General features: G+C 44.5%; 1 protein-coding gene across 1 annotated transcript in view; it reads right to left on the bottom strand.

The window, feature by feature from the left end:
- The window catches only part of znf536 (zinc finger protein 536), a 114,266-nt gene extending 99,964 nt beyond the window's left edge, over positions 1-14,302 (bottom strand). The window contains 1 exon segment of the mRNA XM_067249415.1: positions 14,270-14,302. The gene's annotated coding sequence lies outside the window, so the exon portion shown is untranslated.
- Positions 14,303-24,423: the final 10,121 nt, after the last annotated feature.

Genomic DNA, 24,423 nt, shown 5'->3' with positions numbered 1-24,423 from the left:
GGGGCGCACAATCAAGTGCGTGAGAACATTGGGAATGCGGAATTCAGAGCGATCCTCCCTCTCTTTTTCTTTCTCTCTCTTTCTCTCTCCCTTTCCCGTTACCTCTCACCAGCTATCTTTCTCTCTCTCCTTCCCCCTCTCTTTTGGGTCGCCCATATTATTTGCTTCCTGTCTCATTGTAGCAGGCAAAAGAGAATTCTGTAATTGAGCAGTACAGAACATGTGCCCTCCCTGCTCGAAGATGACAGATGGATTATAAAAACTTCAAAGGCGAGCATTTGGAGCACCAGGGGAGGGATGGTAGGTATTTGAACTATCATTCTTTACCCAGGAGACAATGACTGCCTGACATGGTGCATACATCAAGGAATAGTGCAACCACACAGACATAATCCCACCCCCCATCCGCAACCCCCCCCCCCACCTCTCCGTGCTATATATTTAACTTCCTGTTATGAGCAACTCTCAGCCAAGTGCACAAAAAAATAAAACAAGTGTGAGTAAGAGAAAGGAGACATGTGGAGGACGAAGAAGAAGAAAAAAAGAAAGGATTTTTGCCATCTTTTTAGCGCATGGTCTTCCATACCTAGCTTTTAAATTAGCGTTAGCAAACCCCCCTGGTTGAGATCCGGGCACCCAGAGTTTGAAATAATAATTAACATCTACTAATGGTTTTAACCCCTGGTCCACACAGACACACGAGGCCTATAGCATGCAGTAAGATACTGTAGCTGAGCTGCGTGGAGGGGGGGGGGGGGGGGATTCCTGTAATCATCTTATACCCATGATTTATGAAAAATGGCCATCTGTTGTTGCTCCTGAAGCGCTGAGGCAACCTTTAATAATATACAGACACGGAGAGTGTTGGGTGTGTGGCTATGGAGGAGGATGGGAACCAGGAACACAATCAGAGCCACAGAGACAGATACACACAGCTACTGATGTTATCAGCTATTGTCCTTTTCGGACACGTACACACACACACACTCAGAGAGACAAACAGCCCTCACACAGGCACAAAGACAAGCTCTCTTTCTTTCTCAAAGACACACACACACATACACACACACACACAGCGCCCAGCCTCCCACCAATACCCCCAGAGTGGGTCAGATGCTAGCTAATCACTCTTGACCTCTCCAGTCCCACCGTTTAACCCTGGCCCCTCCCTGTGACCTGGTCTGAGCTGCAGCCGACACCAGAATCCCTCCCTCAGCACATTAGTCTGGACCTGGTCTGGAACCAGCCCAGCAGTTCTGTGAGCCTGGTTTAGCCCTTCTCTCCACCTGGCCTGGACCTGGTCTGGATCTTATAAGGACCTGGTCACACTGCAGAGCATCCAAGTCATGGGTCAGAGGCACAACACCGCTTCGTTTGACACACCTCAACTCAGGAACATGGTAGCAGGACTTCCATCAACCAGGACTCCTAATGAGATCACTGCATAATTAGGAGAAGAGGGTTGAAAGGTACAGAAGCCACGGAAGGAGTAGGGCGTCCCACACAGCTGCAGGCTCAGAGGAAATTCCCAAATATAGGACAAAAGACAAACTGAGGTGTTGTTATTGTTGAGCAGGCAACACTAAACCTTGAACATGCCGTGCATGTGCACTTCAGCACGGTGACCTCCGAACTCTGATGACCTGGACGTGTCGAGCTGAGTGACCTTGGAGGTTGTGTGTGTTGTCTGTTGTGTGGTGTATGTGTGTGTGTGGCGTGTGTGTGTGTGTGTGTGTGTGTGTGTGTGTGTGTGTGTGTGTGTGTGTGTGTGTGAGGCGTGGGCAGCGGGGCTCTTTATGCATGCAGCGCTCCATGTGGTCACCTTTTCTCTGTCCATCACTCCAGCTCTTTAATCCCCCTGGATCATCCTATCTGTGCTAAGGGTGTTTACGTGTAATGGATTCCATCTACACGCCCCCCCCCCTCCTTTCCCTTCTTCTAAACCTTTCCTCTATCTCTCCCTCTCTCAATCCACCCCTCCACATCACCCTGTCCCACACACCCTCCCCCGCCCTCCCTCCCTCCCTCCTGTCTCTCCAACTTATCCCTACGTTCATAAAATCATCCCTTATGTGCCGCCTTGCCGGATGATGTGAATGGCAGTGCTGTATGGTCTGAAGTCCTGATGTCTGCGTGGAGAACATGTCAGTGTTGCTATGACAGCTTCCACTCACGCCATGTCTATGCCAACACCCGGAAGTATGCACTGAACTTTTAAGAGGATGTCACATTTAGAATATAAATGACCAACCATAGCTGAAAGGGTTTAATTAAAACAGGCAATTTCTTACCTCATACAATGAACAGGAAAACTGCCTATTATCCTCTTATAATTTTTAGTTATTCAGCTAGTCTACATTTATTTCAGAACCCCAGTCCTTCCATCCATCTCTTTACTCGACGACGAGCAGACACTCTTTCCGTTCCTTCCTTCCTCCCTCCGTCCCTCCCTCCTTCTCATTACTAACTAACTACGCTGTTTGATTAAAAGCGTGTAAGAGGGAGAAAAAACAGGGCGAAGCTCCATAATTAAGATCACTTCACAGATTACCTCCGACAACAAAAGTGGGGACCACGGCCGCCTGCAGCCAGGGGAAATGGATGAAAAAGAAAGCCGAGGACGGGCCTGACCTCCACTCGGCCGCACACCGACACCCTCCATGGCTGGATCAAATGCCCCCCCCCCCAGCAGGGGCTCACCCCCCTCCCATCCTCAAAACACACACACACAGACACACAGAAAGAGAGGGAGCGCTGCGGGGCTTACGCACTACAGCACAGCCATTAAGCAACAGGACTCGCACAGAAGAAAATCGGGCACGCTACAATTTGGAAAACACGCGCACACGAGTATACACACACGCACACACACCAGTCCACTTAAGATAAATGAAATTAGAAACCACACAGAAAACGTTATCACGCTGTGTTCTTGGGATGAAAGCATGACAACCACCGCAGAACTACATGACCGACATAAACTACAGTCAGCCAGGAAGTTTGAGCCCGAGTGTGATGTACCATCACTGAGGAGTGTTCCTACTTATCATTCCTCCCTTCAAGCAGGCGTGTCCCACGGCTCCTACTACAACATCACCAGGTCGTTCTCCGACACGGCGCAGCCAGCTAAGTACCGCGCCCGGGGGAGGACTGGGGGCACCTGAGCCTGTAAACCTGCGACCTGAATGGTCAGAGATCCATTTCCCTCTACGCTCCGCACGCACGCACGCACACACACACACACACACACACACAGACACTCAATATAAACACACTCTACATACACACTCCCTCCATACCCAAGACTCTCCTCGGGATGCCCTGCACTGAGCGGAGAGATGGAGGGATGGTGGGAGGTAGAGAGAGAGGTAGAGGAAAGGAGGGAGGCCATTAATATAATCACAGGGATCTAGTGAACACTGGAGAGCCCTGAGGCTAGAGCAATCAGACGAGCGCTCCACACACGCGGGAGAGCAGGAGAGACCAGAGATGGAGAGAGAAATAAACGGCGGCCAAATCGAGGGGAAACGCTCCCAATCCCGTCGGCTGAAACTGGATCGCCCACCGAACGTCGCTTGTGATCGCCGCTTATCGGTGGGGGTGGGGGGGGGTGGGGGAAGTGAGCGTTCACACTGAGACCTCCCAAGATGGAACAGAGATGGGGGGAGTGGAGTGGGTAGGTAGAAAGTGTGGGCTGGGGGGGGGGGGGTAACATATGAATCTTGTCTCTACAACCTAAGCCTCTGGCTGGTTGATCTAGCTGTGACTGGTCACAGAACCATCATCATGCAAATTTAAACAGAGATGATATTTCACAGCGCTAATACAGGCCCCCCACACAGAGGGTGTCCACAATCAACACCCGTCCACCCTGCGCTCTAACAAGCAGGAGTTCAGCTCTGAACAACTGCGGAACTCATGAGATCACAGCCACGCGAACGGCAGCGAGGAAAAAAGGAAAGACTTCAGACGGATTCCCAAATCGAGGAGCAGAGAATGAAAACGGTTGAGAGGACAGTGGGCCTGCTACTGCCTGTGTCACAGATGGGGATCGCGCCCGGGCTTGAGATGTGTTCAACTTAACCGGAGCGTTTCAGTCGTGAACACTCGACCACTTGTTGGGGAGCCACACTGCAACCAGATCATGTGACACACAATCCTTCTCTCCTCTGGCCCCATCATTGTGTGTCATCAAAACCAGGACCATGTCAATGTTTCCTCCAAAACAAGTTTCTCTTTTCAAGTCCTTTGCGTTCGTTCTTTCTTTGTGTTGTTCCAAGATGCCTGTGTGTCTCCTCCCGTCTCTGGAGGAAGTGTCGGTGAGGCAGTCATGTTGCGTTGCCCACGCTCAGATCGACCCTGACAGTCCTATTTACCGAAACGGCTCTGGAGCCTAACGAGAATCTGGCCCAGCACTTCCACTTAGCTCGCCACGCCATTACTGCGATTGGAGTGAACGACAGAACAAAAGGATGAAATGGTAGAAAAAATCTCCCCAAATAATAATAAACTAAAAAGAGGAGACAACCACCGCGTACGATCACGAAGAAGAAGAAACGAATGATCCAAGAGAACAAAAGCGAGAGGGTAAACAAGGCTGATTTGTGGGAATCATCAGGAATGGAGGAAGATCAGTTAAGTGTTGTCTCTGGTGGGGGCACTGCGCCAAACATCTTAAGACTTAAAAGGTGTGTAAAAGAAGGCTGGTTGCCTTGGGAATTCTCACACAGAGCCCTTTTAAAATTCACCTCGGTAATAAAGAAGATAAATAAAGATAAATTCCCTGAAGTAAATACTATTTAGCTCACACCTTGAGATGTGGAATTTCAAGCAGTTCATACACAACTGACAGCTCCTCAAACACAGCTCTGGTTCAAATGCTTTTAAAACACCAGGTGGCAAGAGCCCATTGTTTTGCGTGTGTGTGTGTGTGTGTGTGTGTGTGTGTGTGTGTGTGTGTGTGAGAGAGAGAGAGAGAGAGAGAGAGAGAGAGAGAGAGAGAGAGAGAGAGAGAGAGAGAGAGAGATAGAGGGAAATAGGCAGAAATGTTTGGAAACGAAGGTGAGAGAAAGATTATAATGTAATCTAATCATTTTCATCATCACTTCTTGGTTAACCATGAACAAAATGTCAGTGAATAAAGCTCCAGAAAGCAGGTCTTTGGATGTCTCTCTCTCAAACACAGCAAACATTCAGAGCAGCACCGCCCTGCTATTACAGTGGAGCATGGCATTAATATACAAACATATATACTCCATATTTATTCGTGCAAAAAAAAAGGAAAACAGAAAGCCGGTGCAGTCCTTTTGCGTCCTCATGGCACTGTTCCCCTGAAGACGTGGTCAGGAGAGCAGCCTTCACAGAAGGGTATGTGTTTGAAGCCTGGAATGCTCATTTGCCTTTTGGGCCTACTTATTTACTTTTGCATAAATGGAGAACAGTTATCCGGTATTGGGGCATCTCCTGGGGAAACTTGTGTTTTAAAATGCAAGCTTAAACGCCCTCATAGTTTTCCATTTAAACGTTTGAATAAGGGAGAAGATGATATGCAGCGTGCATCATTTTTTAATTATATTTAGTCAAATGTAAGGGGAAATAAATGAATAAAAGGAATAATCTTGTTCAGAAGCCCAGACCATACGATCACTAAAGTCCTTTGTATCAAAGTGACAACGATAAATAACGACCAATGTCAAGACAGAGTAGATCTTAGATTTAACTCAAGTTACACAGACATACTGTAAAATTTTTAGAAATCCATTCGGAGATTGTTAGTGTAATCCAGAGAAAAAGTGACATTAAACCTGTGTGGTTAACTCCCTGTGGCAGAGCCCAGCCTACTATGTCTTAATGGAGGTGTGTCGACAGGCCGACATTTCCCTGACTTTTATCATGCCAGATTTATCAGCGCTGTCATGAGACCTCCAGCAGCTAGCTCTAAAGCAGACAACAGATACCGCGTTAAGTACCCCCCCTCCACCCCCACCCCCGCAGCCCCTTACTCTGTCCTTCCTCCCCTCCTATGACACTGTCGTTCCTCTCTCTCTCTCTCTCTCTCTCTCCTTTCCCTTCGCCTCTCGTCCGGTCAATCCCTCTCTCTTGTTTTCTCCGTCAATCTCTCTCTCCCTCCCTCCTTCCCTCTCTTTCTCTTTCTCTCTTTCTCTATGCATCCATCCATCTCTCCCTCCATCTCTCTCTTTTCATCCCTCTCTCCCTGGTTAGGAGCCGTTAATTCGTCGGGCCGGATCCGTCTCGGTGCGGGGAGACGCCAGTGCTATCATTATCAGCCAATTCAGCCAGCCGTTAAATGGTGGAATCAGGAGACATTTGCTCCCCTCCACTATCGCCGTGACATCATTACCCTGAGAATCAACAGCGGGAGAGCTCAGGTCTGCGGGGGGCCAACGAACAATACAGAGACCCGGGGCCCAGGCATCTCCTCAAGGAATTACACAGGAGGGGGGTCTGGTGGAGAGGTGGAGGGGCGGAGCAGGGAGGGAGGGGGATTGGATAATACAATACATGTCCACCTGTGATGTGAAAACTGGAGTCATAGGGAGGATAGAGACGGAGAAATGCTGAGAGAGAGGGAGGGGGAGGGTTGGGAGGGAGGGAGGGAGAGACAGAGAGATGGAGGGAAAGAGAAGACAGGAGATGTGTGTTAAGAAAAGTAGAAGGAAGAGAAAAAAGAAAAGCTGGCTTTTTTTTTCGGGCGCCAAACGGCAGACGGCGATTGTTTGCAAGTTGCCACGCTTGAACCCTTGTCTCTCCTCCTCCTCCTCTGCCTCCTCCTCTCTGTAGTGTAACAAGCTCTCCTCTCCCCCCTCCTCCCCTCCAGTCCTCCAGCCCTCCAGCGCTCTGTAGTGGTGCCCTGGTAGCCACCTGTAAACCAGGCAGACACATGATCCACTCTGATCTCTCTGGAGTAGAGCAGGGGAGGGCTGAGTTCTGGCCCTCCAGCCCACGCACCACAACTCACACACACACACACACACACACACACACACACATGCACACACACACACGGACATGCACACTGATATATCACCAACATTCAGTTGATATACGTTTTTAACATTGCCATCTGATTACTCTCCCACCAGACACACACACACACACACAAACCCCGATATTCTCATGCCACTGTTCTGCTTAAGAGGCCCTCATCTGACGCGTCGTTAAAAAGCCAGCGAGATGGAGTTTTTTCACGTTCAGTTTTAAACGATAGCTCCTTCAAACACAGGACAAACAACATGTCATTATCTATTGCTCTCACGTCTGTTTGAAAGTGCCACTATCAGGATTTTAACCTTCACCTTCCAACAGCGGAGGAAAAAAGGCACGTGGAATTTAATTAACCAATTAAACACAATGCCCTCTCACAGGCACAAACAAGTTGGAGGATAAGGGAAGTAACTTATAGATAGGCACACATAGATTATTTATCTCTCTCTCTCATGCACACATACACACACAATGAAAACACATTCATTGATTCCAAAAAATGCACACAGTCCAAAAGATAAGACGCACACTAATGCGCAAACACACAAACCAACAATTCCACAAAACCACCTCAACACTTCCCCCTTCATCCCTTCTATACAAAACAGAATAGCAGCAAGCCCAGGCTTTGAACCTGTCCCAGAGAGACCTAGAACAGAGCCTGTACAGGCGCTACGGCAACGCTCCTAAAAAACGCCCCGCTCCCATCCTGATTAGACACTGTCAAAATATTTGCGACGGAGGAATTCCGTCAGACAGGAACGTGGTAGCGAGGCGGCTTTCCCGCTACAAAAGGCCCATCTTCGCCGCGTAACACGTATATGAAATGAGTGTAGACAGAAGAGCTAAAATCCCCCAGGCTAAAGAATATCCAGCCATTGTAGTAATAACCCGAGAGACCTGGCTGGGAATGTTCAGCTTTCACAGACACATCTCATCCTATTTGTAGCACCGCCACTGATGTGTGAGCTAGGCAGGTCACTTTCCCTTCCTCTATCCCCACTCTCTCTCTCACTCTGTCTCTCTCTCTCACTCTCTCTCTCTCTCTCTCTCTCTCGCTCTTTCCAGCAATTCCTCTTTACTACCCCTCTTTTTAAGCTCCGACACCAACCCCCCACCCCTCCCCACCATCATCCTCTTCACACACACCCACCCCTCTTTTAAACACGTAAACTTCCACAGCTTCTTTTTTCCTATCATGTTTTTTATTCCATCAGTTATTTTCTTTCTTTTTTTTTGTTTTTTGTTCCACAAGGCAAGTTTCATTAAAGATCCAATTATGTAAATCAGGTCCTAGAGAGGCAGTTGGATATGCAGTATAATAGTGTACAGTAATAGTTCAACACAATATACGGCATCCAGGGCAGATTTACGACGCAACATAACTGCGACGCCTCCGTCCTTTGGAGAAAACCTCTTGATGATAATTAAAGGTGCAGGGTCCTCTCTCCTGCTCCTCTCTGTGTGCAGAGACAAGCCCCTCAGCCCCTGCTCTCTGAAGGTCCCCTCTTTGAGGACGTGTGTTGGCTCTAACTAGTCGTCGGGGGGGGGGGGGGGGGGGGGGGGGGGGGGTCAGAGGGTCAGAGGTGGAGAACTGGCATCGTTCAGGCATCGGAAGTGGAGCTGGGGAGACCTCTTCATGAAGGAGATACGAAACGTTGCCCCCATGCCCCGTCCTCAAGTCACACACATACACAAACCCCCAGCCCAGTACCGGTACATTCTTACACACGCAGACACACATGTAACCTCAGTCTTCAAGCATCCCCTGCACAATCATCTCCTCCCAGGTTCATATGTGTACCACTGTCTTAGCCTTGCCAGACAGCCTGTTAAGCAGTCCAGTGCCATGCTTGAGGAGGCCTGATTGATGGCCTGTTGCCTGTTTGTGTTAAGCTGTTGTCTCCAGAAATGACAGGGCTGGAATGCAGTGCTCCTCCACACATCAAAAGGAAATAGACCTGACAGGATACAATGCATTCATAAATCCTAATGCTAACGAATTTGAAAAATATCCCAGACCCCACCCCCACCCGAACTGGAAACACTTTGATAATGTAAGTCTATCATTCACCAAAACACACCAAGAGCAAGTACCACAGAGTATTTTCTAGAGTAAATGTGAGTAAATTATGCACATGGCTGAGTATGCTAGATGTCTATAGATGTGGGTGGCTAAAACAGTAGGCAAGGCCAGATAACAAGTCCATCTCTGCCAAAGCAGCGTGAGCCAGGAATCAACACATTCCTTCTATGAACCTTCATATCAATGATGACCCCCAGGTCCAAGTCCATAGATACATTCTCCAGATCAGTGTCTTCTTTCACAGTAAAAAACAAAAATTATATCTCTAGCAAGTCCCTTTCACCTTCCTTAATCTAGCAAATAATGTGTTCGGTTTTTTTTTTCCATCTGAGGCCTGATGTACGCCCTCGACTTCTTTATGGCTGTTTCTCTCTCTCTCTCTCTCTCTCTCTCTCTCTCGCTCTCTCTCTTTCTTTCTCTCTCTCTCTCTCTCTCTCTCTCTCTCTCTCTCACTCTCTCACTCTCTCTCTTTCTCTCTCTCTCTCTCTCTCTCACTCTCTCTCTCTCTCTCTCTCTCTCGCTCTCTCTCTCTCTCTCTCTCTCTCTCTCGCTCTCTCTCTCTCTCTCTCTCTCCCTCCATCTCTCCCAGACAGACAGTCTCTTCTTCCGCTGGCACCCTGGCACGAGGAGCCTGAGTCGAGCCGGTCCATCATCACCTCACCCGCCGGACGCTCTTTATTCTTAGATCCCACTGACGTCCATGATCACTCTGCTGCTACACTTCTCTAGGAGTCTCTGGTCCATATCTCTCTCTCTCACGCTTTCCCTCTCTCTACCTCGCAGGAAACGTGTTCAAAGGGCACCGCTTTTCCCCCCCAAAAAAACATGAATTACGATTATAGATTGGGTATGTTTTATTTGTTCATTTGTTTTTGGTTTGGTTCATTTCTGGTCTGTAACATCTACTTTTCTTGTCTCGAAAAAACACGCAGATGCAGCTAGGATTCATAGCTCAAGACAAAATGTCAGGGAATCTTTAACACAAAGGGAATCACTGTATAACACACACAATGCCTCTGCCAATCAAGCGAGAAGTTATCTGAGCCTGTACTTGGACCCTGCAGGAGTCATCCTAACACACACACAGATCCAGGGTCAGCTTACTTTGCCCAAGCTCCCCCACATCCTAATATTACTTATTACGGTTCAGATGCAGCAGTCAGTGTTGGTGCGCGTTTACAATAGTGGACAAGCCCCACCGGCTTAGGAGAAATACTGTAGGAGCCACACCCTTCACAACAGCACTCTCAGCCCACTGGACTGACATCCCCGGCAGCCACAGTCACAAGACCCCAAACATGACATCAAATACCCTCAAATAATTATCTGACATGCATAATAATGTCAAAAGGAATTTAAAAGCAGATTTGTCTCGTATTACTACAAAAGGTAGAGCATGTCAATTCAACTGTTTAGAAACAAGCATTTATGCATATATTTGATGTATGTGTTTTACAACTATCCATTAAAGCATAAAGCTAGGAAAGGGTTAATTTTGTTTAAATTATAGGTTGTGGTCGAGCTACAGAGCAAGTTAGTCCTATGTGATATTTGTTTCACCAGGCATCCCCCCTCTCTCTGCCCCTCCCCTACTCTGACCCCTCTACATGAAGGTGACGGTACTACAAGACTCATCCCAGCCTAACACTTGGGTGACATGCCGTCCTCCCCCCACCCCACTTACAGCACTACACAACGTTCGCTGGTGGCTAGGGGTGAGGGTAGGGTGAAGCTGGGAAGAAGGTGAGGTTAGAGTATACTACCTCAGGGGTGGTAGTCTTTACCCTCTGAGTGAGTGGAGAGGGCTGATACACTATTAATTAATAACTAATAGCCAATAAGCTAAGCAGGCATGGTCGGCCATAGCTGTCTCTCCAGAGCTACATACAGCTGATGGACATCTTCCACTGACTGATTCAGAGAGAATACACCTCTCTACCCTCCATGTCTCTGCTCAGCCTATCAGAGTGGCCTGGTTGGTCTTCAGGGTCTCACTCAGAAAGATCCGGACACAGCTCTGTTTTATTGGCTTCACCACACACTGACTGACTGACTGGCTGACTGACAGACTGACATGTTGGAGAGAAGGACTGCTGATGTGATGAGATCCGTAGCGTGACATGGTCCCTCTGTCTCTCCCTCTCTCTAGTCCTCCCTCTCCTCATACTGTACCTAAACCTCAGGTTTTTCAGCTCACAGGTGGAGCAGAAGGAAACCTCAGTACAAGCTGTTCAGTGCCATGACTCACACACTCACACTTCCTTATCTAGGAATGGGTTTAGACAACTGCAAGCAATGTGTTTTTACCATGGCAGGTTGTTAAATGTTTTTACTTTGAGTCTTAAATCTGACAGAAATGTGAAAAAAAGTTTCCACCCTCAATATAATTTTTGCAAATATTTCTTATCCATGTACAAACTATTGCATTTTTCAATGTATTTTTATTATATGGACTAGTATTATCAGTACAGTTTGGTCACACACTAATAATAATAATAACAATAATAACAATTCAAATAATATTTGCAATACTAACAAAAATGATTAATATTGTTATTATCATTATTGTTGCCATTACTTTTATTTCTAGTTTTACTTTTATTTTATGGCCCTCAATAAACCCTTTTACTCTTCTTTTAATTCTTAAAATTACAATTTCTCCTTTTAACTAATACTACACCACACACAGTTTTAGCCATTACCTACTGGTTAATTGCTTAGATAAGAAGTTCAAATGTAATGCACGGAGGTTCAACAGCCAAGTGTTAAAAAAAATTGTAATAGGGGACAAACTAGTGTGAACTGCTGTCCATCGCTATTTCAACTCAAATCAGAAAAATGAAAAGAGCATACAAAGTCAAGCCCACGCCCAGACAGTATTACAGACATAATATCCGCCTGGTAAATACCACTAAACAATGACAGACTCACAGAACATCAGCACAGCATGGCATCTGTCCCTTTCTTTCGACAAAGAGAGGAAGAACCATTTATCTAAACTCCACGTTGCGAAAGATAAAACAGCAGTACACAATACAATGAGATGGACATTGTTTAATGCTATGGGTCTTCACAACCATTGTGCTGTTAGTCGGTGTAAGTTTATGCAATTGGGGTCAGAAAACACCGGGGTCATCTGTACTTACATGGGAGGTCGTTTCCCTTAAGACTCAAGGTGAGACAGAGACTGCTCCTTTAAAGAGGGGCACCTGCAACGCTACCCCGGCTGAGAGTTTTCAAGCCACGGCGACGGCGTTGTAGTCTAACGGTAATGTTTTGTTTTTGCTTTCCTCACAAATTATATCATAGTTTGCTCATAGTTAAGTAGCTACACCAGACGCCCAGGGGTCACGTATGTGTCTGAACTAAAGATACGAAAATTATCTCGAGGTTCGACCGCAAGGACACGGCGTAACGATGCCTAACAATAAATATTCTAAATACATTTCCATTTTTAAACAAATTAAAAGTAGATTAGAGATTACATGAATAACCACGGATGATAAATGGAATTATATGTAGCTAACAATCAACCCTGTCCACGTTAAGACTACGTCATTTTCATTAAACTATCTGTCATACAGTCGCGCGAATGCAACGTCTCACGTCTCCAAAATTCTTGAACTTTCCCCAGATCTACACTATTTCCCCAGAGCGACTGTGTTTGAATCAGTCGTTAAATCGCCTCGTCTCTTGTGATAGAAGTGTTGTATCGAGATAAAACGGTTTTATAGTTTGATATGACATTTCGCCCTCAGTTGTTGAATGCCATCATAACGTTCCTCAAAGCATAATGCGGGGCTTGCTATTCATAAGAGGTCGATCACAGCACAAAATGGCAGGTCTCACCGGCTCTTCCATCTCACAAGTTTTGACACATGGCATGCACCGGATAACTTTAATCCCATTTCTCTAACTATCAACTGCCAAGGTTCCTCCGAAATTCTACCAGGGACCCCCGGGGATGCAGAGAGAAAGTTTTCGAAGCAGATTCTTAGAGGAACATAGATTACTTTCCGAAAGTAGTCGCGAATACACGGGCTAAACAACTATGCTGTACCTATGTCTCCAAAGCATTTACGCACACACAATTTAATTGTAAACAACATCAAACATATGCAATACATTAAGAATATTAGTTGTGACAAATGTGTATAGCCTTACACTGTATGATACAGTATACCAATAGTACAGTAAGTTCAAAGACGACGTTCATGTGATCGCATTCTGCTATTATGGAGCTGTTTTCCCATGACAACCCCGCATACAAACGTCACGTTAGGGATATTTAATTGTACTGTATTTTTTAATCACGAAGGGAGACAGGGCCCCGCTGAGATGCTACAATCGATATGCTAACAATTGTTCAGTAAACTGACTTCCAAAAGCGAAAAGCTGTCGAGTTGCAATTCCAAACCTCCCCAAAGCCACTATGCCCAGCACTTACCTTTAAATTTGAAGAACAGCGAAGTAACAACTCCAGCGTGTAAACGATGCGTTGCGAGAGAGTGTGTTCATTGAATAATGAGGCTTGTCCATATGATTGACCGGATCATTTTCTTTCGGTGAAGGGGGAAAAGTGCGCTTCGGACCTGTTACAATTCTCTACTCCACAATGTTCTCCCTAACTGTTCCGCACGCATCCTGAGTAAAAAAGAGCGTTTTATTTCATTCGGTCTGTTTTTTTCTTTCTCTGGTCAAACGTGTTCATTGATACTGATCACCGTGCATCACAACACATTTCCATCTTTCAGCTTGGACTCCCCCTATCTGGTAGGTGAAATGCATTGTACCGTTAAAAAAGCACTCCATTGTCGTTCGCAGCGTAATGCACAGCAACTGGATAGCCTAGGTCTTGCGGCATTCAGCATTGATGGGGCTTAGTAGCCTACTGAACCCACGATAAAATAACCGGATTTAAGAAATCAGCACTAAACGTACATTTAAAACCCGTGTTGCGGTCGAAAATGAATCTCGACCTCGCGGCTTGGTCCCTGACCTTGAGTTTTCCATAAACATTGTTATTAAAATATGTCTATTCTCTCTTGAACCATAGCCTATACACATTGTCATTCTTGTTACACAGGCACCCCGTATAATTGGCTCAGATATCCGCTGTCCAGGACACATCGACTTACAATTGAAAATGAATCATATTTAAAAAGTAGAATTTCTTACCTTTTTCAGGAAACTATTTCAAGTATCTTTCTTCCCCAAAACTCCAGGGTAAATCGGTGTTGACTGCGCGTCCCGTGCATCAGTCACCACTCTAGTGCTTAAGAGAAGTAATCAGAGATAAAATGACGTTCATCTGGACTGTAACCTTGTGGCGTATTTAATGTAAATAAGCCTGTTATGTTGCCAGTCGCATGCACACAAACGCAAACCGCTCCTGAGGGACGTTTTTTTTTTTCCCTGACGCCTTGACGAACAGGGTTTATCCTAACACCTTGCACGGGAGCGTTTCAAAGCAATTGGTGTTAAACATATGGATTTATAAATGTGATATTTTATACATTTCAAGATGTTGAACACGGGATCTCCACACCTGGTATTAAAACAGTGAAAGGAAAAGTCCAAAATAACGCGCTCTCACTCCTCAGTCCCAAGTAACGTGGGAAAATGTTTTTTCTTTTTTTTTTCTTTTTTTTTCTTTTAAAGAGCTGAACATTTCAAGGGGAGTCTAAACTTTGGTGGCTTAACTTTTCCTGTACAGGACAACGATAGGCTACTGGCAGGCCGTTCACGCTTCTGAAATGTTCGCATCAGGATGGTTTGTTACGTTATGCTTCTATAGGGGGCTGGAAGAGACTGAATAATGCAATTATAGATTCAGTGTCCCGGCGTTGACAAAAGCCACTGCCTCAATAGAAGCTTTGTTGTAGGATTATATAATGATTACGGCGTAATTATGGGAACGGTTTGGTAATAATAAAAAAGTATCAAGTACTCCCGCGGACAGCTTGTTTTCTATAATGTGAGTGCATGTGACTGAGCTGATGATGAGACGGAGAGGGCATGCGAAGAGATGCTGACAATGAGAGAGACAGTAGAGCGATGACGGCTTGGGCAGAGGCGGACAGGGTTTGATTATTCAAAATGTCGAACTATGACACGCATGATGGCAGTGAACTCGAATGGTATCAAATCCCCCAGAACCGGACACAGGTTCACAATGGTCTTTCTGGGTAGTATTCACAGCAGGGTTGCGCGCTAGGTTTCCTCCTCTCCTCACCCGTGCCATGCAGGGCTGTGTGTGTGTGTGTGCGTGTGTGTGAGACACACACAGAGTGAGACAGAGAGAGAGAGGCAGAGAGAGATAGAGTCAAAGATACTCCCATAACGGTCACTATGGCGGTGTGACAGGCCGAGTAAACTAACGTGCTAGGAGTGCATCACGCTCCATCTGGGCATGTAACTGATCCGGACCTTGCTGTTTGGCAAGTGTGAAGAATGAGCCTAAGTGGGAATGATTTTTGAACATGCACTCTTTGTGACACATAAATACATGTAATTTATTATTTTCCTGAAAAATAAGTTAAGACTAGTTTAGTTTTATTTTTTACATTTTGTCCTCTCGATTTAGTAAATGGTGCATATTTATTGTAGCTGTAGTCACTTATTTTGAAAATAATAATATTAATAATGATTAAATAAAATAAAATCGTATTTCTTTTTTTGCTGGTATCTTATTGCAGTGGAACATTAATAGATAATCCAGTGAGAGAAAGAACCCGGCTGTACTTTCTTTTCCTTCCAGACAAAACATACTTTTTTTATAAGATAGTCCACATTCATTATTCACTATGAAAATCTGATTCTCATGCTGCCCCTTAAACGGTTAGGAATTCAGCCCTGCATTTTCCAGTTTCATGCGTATGAAATTCTTTTTTGAACAAATTCCCAAATAAAAGTTTGTCTCTAAAGAAATTAGCATAACCATCCCATCAATAATATCGCTATCTCTATGGGAATGATAGCGCAAGCAGTAGGGGTGTTCCTTTTCTCGATTCTTCATGGATCAACAGCGCGTCCTCAGTTTCTTTTGAACTTTTTATAGCAAGTCAAGTGATTCTTTATCGGGTGACAGGCTTGACAATACCACGGGGATGGGAAAGCAGGTCAAAAGGAAGTTTCCATATGGACTTAAGCATGCAAATCACTTACAATATAGCACAGAGATATACACCATATAGCCAGCGGTTAAAGAAGTTTAGCATAACGCTTTTGGGAATAACAAATTGAGTACACATATGGCTTGAGGAAAAAAAAAAACAATTAAATGAAACGCTGAAAATGAATGCATAGTATTATGTTTGAATGTGTTTATATTGTTGTAACATTGTATTTATGTTCAGTATTTCATTTTTGAACTGAAAACTAGATTAAAGATCATATTGTACCAAGTTCATGGCCAAGTCACATCCCTATTAGAGTGTCCCCTTTTGTATGAATAATCAAGAACTACATCAGTTACATTTCTCTTCAATACATTATTCAACATTTAATACAGCTGCCACTTACTATTGAGAGAGTCATTCAGAGTGTAGTTTTTCACAGCTTTTTTCACCTTTAAAGCAACAGGTGCTTAGCGAGACACTGTCATGACCACGTAACGCCCCCCCCAGAATAGGGATATACCTCGATGCTTTTGACATCCAATCTAACCACTTTGTTCGTTTCTAACTTTAATGCCCCCAGATTCTCCACAAACAGGACTACTTGTTTAAAGAGGGTATGTACAGGAGCCTACAGGGAAATAGGTATACACTACAGTAAGTGTGTGTGGTGTGTGTGTGTGGTGTGTGTGTGTGTGTGTGTGTGGGGGGGGGGGGTGACGAGAACAGGGTGTAGAGGTTTCCCGGAGACCTGGGACAACCTTCCTTTCATAGCTGTTCCCCAGTGATGTTACTGAACTGAAGATATATCTGCTCCTGCTCTACGCCAGGAGACACCCAGGACAGTGCACCACAGACACAGACTGGACCTGCTCACCTCTTACATACATTTATGTTACTCTCTCTCTCTCTCTCTCTCTCTCTCTCTCTCTCTCTCTCTCTCTCTCTCTCTCTCTCTCTCTCTCTCTCTCTCTCTCTCTCTCTCTCTCTCTCTCTCTCTCTCTCTCTCTCTCTCTCTCTCTCTCTCTCTCTCTCTCTCTCTCTCTCTCTCTCTCTCTCTCTCTCTCTCTCTCTCTCTCTCTCTGTCTCTCCTCAGAGCATTGATATATATGTGTTTCTTTAAATTCAAAGATTCTGCCCAGTTTAGTAAACTTACAGTAAATGCAAACAAGAAAAGGCTGTCTCATGTGGGAAAAAGAAAGTGCTTGACTTCTTCAAATTGAGTTTCACAAAGAATAATCTGTTCCAGGTCTTTGATGAAGACATGTTTTCAAAGTATTCCACTTTATTGAAAAGTGAGTGAGTGCAATTTTAAACAATCTGATTTTCTGAACCCTCTGTGACTGTAAACTTAAAAATCTTACTTAAAATTTGTCTCAATTACACTTTCATGTCTGACATCTCACTAAATGAGAAGCACAGCTATAACAAACATTTGCAAGGCAATGTTCATTTCACTACAATCTCATCATTATTGGCTACATCAATCCCGTATGTGAGCCTCATTCTATTTCCACAACATACTACTGTTTCTTCCTGTTCCACAATGGGGGGAGGCCACATGCTTGCCAGTCCTGATTATTAATGATACTGCTCACACAAATACCACAGAGGCAAATATTTAGAAATAAAGCTCTTCATTTTAATCATCCAAATAGTATAACCTTTTAGGGAGCCCTGCACAGTATTCCTACTGTATATCTGTCAGGGCAAACTATACTTATCAAATATGCCTGTGCTTTGTTTCCTGTGACTGAGAACTGGACTGATGTTAATTTAAATCATCTGAATCAATGTCTGTACAGGAAGAAACATATCTAAATGAAAGCATCTGACTCAAATTGATTTGGAACAATGTTAAGCATAAAAGATTTAATAATGATTGCTGAAAGCTTAACATATTCCTTGTTTCGTAGACTTTATATATATCAAAACCCTGTGAGTGTGTGTGTGTGTGTTATTGAACAATATGACCATTGCAAGCACTGCCAAAAGCAAATGAAAACGACTGCCAGTTGCAGAGTGAGACATAGAGAAACTTTCTAAATATGGCTGACTTAACAAATCAGAGACATGGGTTGACAATTAGGCCAGTGCTGGAAGCTTATCCCTCCTAGTGACATACAAGAGTGAAATATGACCCATGCTTCAACAGCCCTCAGACTGTCTGCATATTCATTGCAGCTGGAGTTCCTGGCATCCATAGGATTCAAAGTACAGAGTTTGGAGATGCTATGACACTTGTAAACCCGAGCAGTGTGCTTGAACTACAGGAACATCCAATTGGTCAAATGGCATTGCAGCGATTAGTATGTTCAAGCTTAGGAAAGGAAACACCTGAGGTGAACCGGAGGGATGCCTACCCTATTCTAGACATGCAGTGTGTCTATCTCTCGACCATACTTCAGCTAACCCCAGCCCCTGCCTCTGTCTCCTCACCTTTCAACCAGAGTCCATATTTCCTGGATAGTGAGCCATCATATTTTACTATTACCTATCAATTGGTTTCTAATCGCAGTAACGAGGCAGCTGCCGCTGGTGACGGAGCGCTAACGGCCTCCCAGGGAACATTAAGGAGCCTGGGTTATGCTGTGGGCTGTTAACTACCTACAGGCGCCCAGTAATGGTTCCAAATGACCTGCTCAGTGGCTATTAGCTCATAATTAGAACCTGCAGACCGCCAGTGACCTCCGCCGGACACACGTGATCTAGTCTCTTCTAGTCCAGTCACAAGCAAACTACCGTTCTTTAAACTCAAGACTGGGATTGAGACCCCTGCGAGGGCACTGGCGTGCGGGTTTGGTTGTCAGTGAGATGCTAACCTGTGTAGTTATTATAAAGTAGGTGAGTTTACCAAGGCTAGCAGCAGGCTTAGACAGATGGACTTGGATGTTGTATGAGAAACACAACCCTACAAAAGCTAGAGAAAGATGAACTGTCACTCAAGCCACACAAAACTGAACTCTGTGTAACTACAAACTGAACTGTTGCACCATAACCTCGTTTCCTATAATCAGGGAAGTCACACATCCAGAACAGAAGAGAACAGAGACTCTGAATCAAGTGTCAAGTGCTGCCACACCACAAAAGTGCTCAGTCACTCTAACCTCTGTGTACACTGTAACTGACGGTCTCCAGTTACCAGGAACAAAGGAAAGGCTTAGTAGGTTAAGGTCTGCTCTGTAGACTCACACAACAATGGGAAAATATAAAGGAATGCAGTGTTTTGTCAGGGAAATGCAACACAGTACCACTATCCTTAAAATTATCCATGAATTATCTCCAATCACATGGGAATTATGTTGGTTGTTTGTAACAAACTGCCAAGGACAAAGACCTTGTGTTACAAGCATGAGAGGACAGACATAAATTCCAACACACAATCTTTCTAGGTCATCAACCATCCTTGAATAAAAAGGCTATGTGTGTTCACAAATAAAAATATGTCATCTTCCTGAGCCCAAAAAAAGAATGTAAACAAAATTGGTGACAGACAGTTGCATGAATCAAAACGTTAATGATGCAGCACAAGCATTACAAACATAGTTTTATGAATAAATAATTGCTATTAGATCCCTGCTGCTGGATTGCCATTCCCCTACAGGCAGGGGGGTGTTACTGCAGGCAGAGGGGTAAAGGGCAGAGCACGGCCACAGGACGTCAGCCCTCCTCTGTGCCAAGAGGTCACAGGCTCGGACGACATCATCCCAATTTCCTGTACTCTGTCACTCGGTGTCGTTTTGGACGTGATCTCTGTGTCATGGGTTTGAATCACTGCCTTAAGACACACGGGCGGACACGTACACACAGACACACACTTATGCACACACACACACATGTATACACATGCAGCGGCCCTCGCTGAATTAATTTGTTTTCATTTGCAGTATGTCAGCAGTACTAGTTGTGTGCTGCTGTGCTGCAGGATCTCTTAAGCAAGCCTTTGCTATCTCACTGGCTTTAATCATGCCATCAGTTTGTTGTGTTTCTCCTTTACAGTCAGATAGCAGGGCAGATAACAGTAAACTACTACTGCACCGTGTCCATACAAACACACAAACTCCCCACACATACAAACACACATCAACACGCGCACACACACATTTTAATCTGACTGTAGCTACAGTCTCTGTCTTTGCCTGATAGAATCTGACACGCAACATTTCTGCAATGTTGAAAAAACGTTGCCGCATGTTGTCGGCAGTCACTGTGGTGCGGCCCAATTATCACTGTGATGGCCTGGTCCAAAAATAGCAGCTGGATTTGGAGGCTGCCTTGTTTGGGGGAGTCCAGCGGAGTGATGCTGGGCCTCCGTGCTGGGAGACGGTCAAACCAGCGCTCATTCCTGCGTGACACAGACTGAAGGCCCCAGACAGGAACCTTTACAGCCATAAGAGAATAGAGACGTCGGAAATTGCACTTCCATGTCATCAATTTCCTGCAGACGACTGAAAAACCCTGGACACACTTAATCAGGAAAAGGGCACACCTCCGAGTATCCATTCTTTTGTAATGGCATTACCAGAGAAGTAAGATTTACAGATCACTTAATGTGCCTGGGTCTTCTGCATATAAGTATATACAAAGGTTAATATTGCAATAATATGTTCCTGGAGGGCATAGCAATCATTATCTCTCTGCTAGTATCAATTAGCAGCACTTTACAGCAAGGTAATGACTAAGATTCTGGAATAAAATGACATTATTATTATTATCCTCATCTATAATTTCAGAGTGGATATACAAAATAGAAAAAAAAGAAACATAAGTTCAACTAGAGGTAGAGTTAAGGAGTAGGAAGACTTCTGCATGGGACACCTGTCTCTGGCAGGACACTGTGGAGACCTCTGTGTGCAACGACTGGACTGTTCTACACTGGTCCAGCTTACTGACTGTCTTTATGCTTGACTGCTCAAACAGAGATTCAAATCCAAATTTGGCACTTTCAGTGTGTCCCCATTTCATTGATGAGAAATAAGGTTGTTTGTGTGTGTGTGTGTGTGAGAGAGAGAGAGACAGAGGTAGAAAGAGAGGCAGAGAGATGGACACAGATAGAGAGAGAGACAGAGAGGCAGAGAGATGGACACAGATAGAGAGAGAGACAGAGAGGCAGAGAGATGGACACAGAGGAAAAGGGAGGGAAAACTCTAACAACAGAGCAGCAAATATTTGCGTTGCACAAAACTCAGGAGCTTTGCTCTTTGCTCTTGTCTTCTTCTATTTATCCTTGTCGAAAAAAAAGTTCAAAACGCCCAAAAAGTTGGCAAGTGACCTTTGTGCCTGGTTACAAACATTCATAACAAGGATCCGTTGCGATATTGACCCTCCAATCAACAGCATGAATAATTGAGAGATGCTCTCTTGGTTGTACAGGGCAGCATTAAACACAGAGAAGCCCTCTGACTTTTGATTTAGCTGTTTTATATTTAATAAGCACACAGAGAGCCTCCGAGGCTCCTTTTTTTTTGAAAGATTTAATTGGACGTCGGTGACATCCATCACAGTGTTGTCATGGTGGTGACCTTTCACAGAAGGCTATTCATATCCAGGAAGTTATGAGCTGGTTTTGGCTCCTTTGTCACGCCCACCGCACATGTTTATCATGCACGCTCTTTCTAAACTGTTTGTGTTTTGTCTTTTTTTTCATCAAACATGACAGTAATGGGGCATAGAGTAAGTGCAGCTATTTTTGTGAGAGACAATAGTTATCTTTTCTGTCGGAACTTCCTAGCATTGTAACATGCAGGGCAAACCAGCCCATGAGCCCCTTTTAGTACAATGTGTTTGAAAAGGTTTTGGAGATGTGACTTTCAGAGAGATTATTTGATCCATTGTTTCGTTACACCTGATCTCCAGGTGCACAGGTGCCAAGATGTAGGGCAATATGTAGTTCTACATCTATACATAGCTAGATATAGGACCGTCTCTAGGCAGGGTTTAAGGCTAGATGTTGGACTATCTCTAAGCATTCACCTCACTCGGGGGGCGTGTGTGTGTCGGGGGGGCGGGGGGGGGGGGGGGGGGGGCAAAGTGCCCTAAGGCACATACCCACAATCAATGTGTCATTCCCAGGTGCCAACCTTAACCATTTAGAAGAAACAGTCAGTAATTACAGTACCTACTGTTTCCAGAAACATGGGATTGATAGATGGATAGTCAAGTGAAAAGATGTGTAGAGATTTACAAAATGTCCCATTTTTCACCCAGAGGAGTGGATTTTAAATAGATTCCAGCCCTTATATGACCCGTTCTCTCTTTTCCTTAAGTGTATGTAATTTAGAGAGTGTAATGAAGGAAGAGAAGATATAGGTCCATCTCATCAACCTTCAGAGCCCCTGGGAGAAGGATCCTGTTTCAGAGATGCCACAACCATCTCCTCCGCTGTTGAAAGCTGTGACGCTGGCTCTGACTGTGTGTGTGTGTGTGTGTGTGTGTGTGTGTATGTGTGTATGTATGTATGTACATACTGTATTTACTGTACTGTATGTGTGTGTGTAATGTATGCGTGTATGTTCTATATGTATGTGTGCGGGTTTGAATGTGTGCATGTAGGGTGCTTTTGAGTGTCAAAAAACAGATGAGTTTCACCGGATGCCATGCACTGTCTCTCCAAAATTCCTTGTCAATCCTCTGTTTTTGAACCAACCCATTTTCACCACAGCTAGAGTATCATCATCTATACCTCTTTGACAAAGCTCCTCTTGATACATCCATCAATACACCTCTCCTTCTCCATAAAGGGAGTCATGGTCCACCTAATCTCTTCAGACTGGGACAAACTCAGACCATTGATATCTGTGTATTTATTACAGCAATAGCAATATAAGGCAAGGCGGAGTGAGATATCGGCTTACCCGAGGCTGAGAGGGAAATTTAAGATAAAGGATATTTAATATCCAGTTCACATCGCAAGGGCTTAGCTCACTAATAGCACTAGGGGTTTCAGAGCAGGTAATGCCTTCATCTTTGTCTAAACACACTTTCATGGACTTTAACTGTAATGATATAAAGAGTGTGGGTCACAGATAAATGTAGCGTAATGTCTCAAAGCTGAAGATTACCCATATATCCTGTCTGCAGCTAATGCTTCAAGGCCATTCCTCTAAAGGTGTTATCTCCAAGAAAAAAAAGAAAAAAAAAAGATTACATTAAATAATACCTTTTACTCTCCTTTCTTTTACAGTGCTTCTTTGCATTTTGTCACATTGCGTTAGAGTCAAAAGGCAACCATTCTGCATGGCCATAATCACTCTGTGAAACAAATATACATGTACATTATTGAGAACAACATTACTGTGCAGCCTTGAATTCCAGCACACATTACCCTCTCTTATTGGGTGTCTAAATGATAATGAGAGACGGAATGATAACCTATATCATTTAGAGTGAAACATGAATTTAAAACAACGACTGTCATTTGGAGGACTGCAAATGTTTTTTCTTTTCTTTTCTTTTTTTCCCAGATCAATCAGGTGTCCTCTTTATCCATTAAAAAGAATGATAATAATAAAACAAAAGGAAGTCCCTAGTTTTCTTGAAGCGCAAGTGAAGAGAATAGTGTTGTTGTCCTAATTATGCGCAAGGTGATGCATTATTTAGGAATCCAACATACATAGCAGGGGTAGATATGAGTAAAATAATTTATGACAAGATCTCTCTCTCCCCCTCGCTCTCTGTTTGCCCCACACTTTAAATCAAACTTCAATAAATGTGCCACCCCTATCTATTTTACATGAGGCCTCGCTTGAAAACAACCAGGGTGGTGAAATCTGTTATTTAAAATTCTTTTGACAGAGCAGGGTCAAAACAACTGAACAATACCAAAGAGAGGGAAACCACTGCAGCCCTAGCTCACCTTGGCCAACTGCATCTCTTCACGCCCAGAGACACAGAGACAGAGGGAGAGAAAGAGAAAGACAGAAAGCAACTGTCCCACAAAATATGCAGTCAGATTCTGTCAAATACAGCTTGTTTATATCCAAATGTCTTTCCATCTTGCCACTCCACAAATCATTTTAAGGAGGTATGAGTTCCGAGATCACTTTAAAGTTCAAAGGTCATCTGCTTTGTGGGTGTGTGTTTGTTCATTATGCCTGCTTGTGGGTGTGTGTTTGTGTTTGTCTGCACCTGTATGACAGCACCTTTTTGCTCAGGAAATAGGCTCTAAACCATTTTGGAAAGGGTGAATCCATCCATCATGCACACAGAGAGAGA

The sequence above is a fragment of the Osmerus mordax genome, chromosome 13, assembly GCF_038355195.1.
Source record: "Osmerus mordax isolate fOsmMor3 chromosome 13, fOsmMor3.pri, whole genome shotgun sequence".
Taxonomy (NCBI): Eukaryota; Metazoa; Chordata; class Actinopteri; order Osmeriformes; family Osmeridae; genus Osmerus; species Osmerus mordax.
Note: the sequence above shows the minus strand (reverse complement) of the source record. Positions and strands in the feature narration are given on the sequence as shown.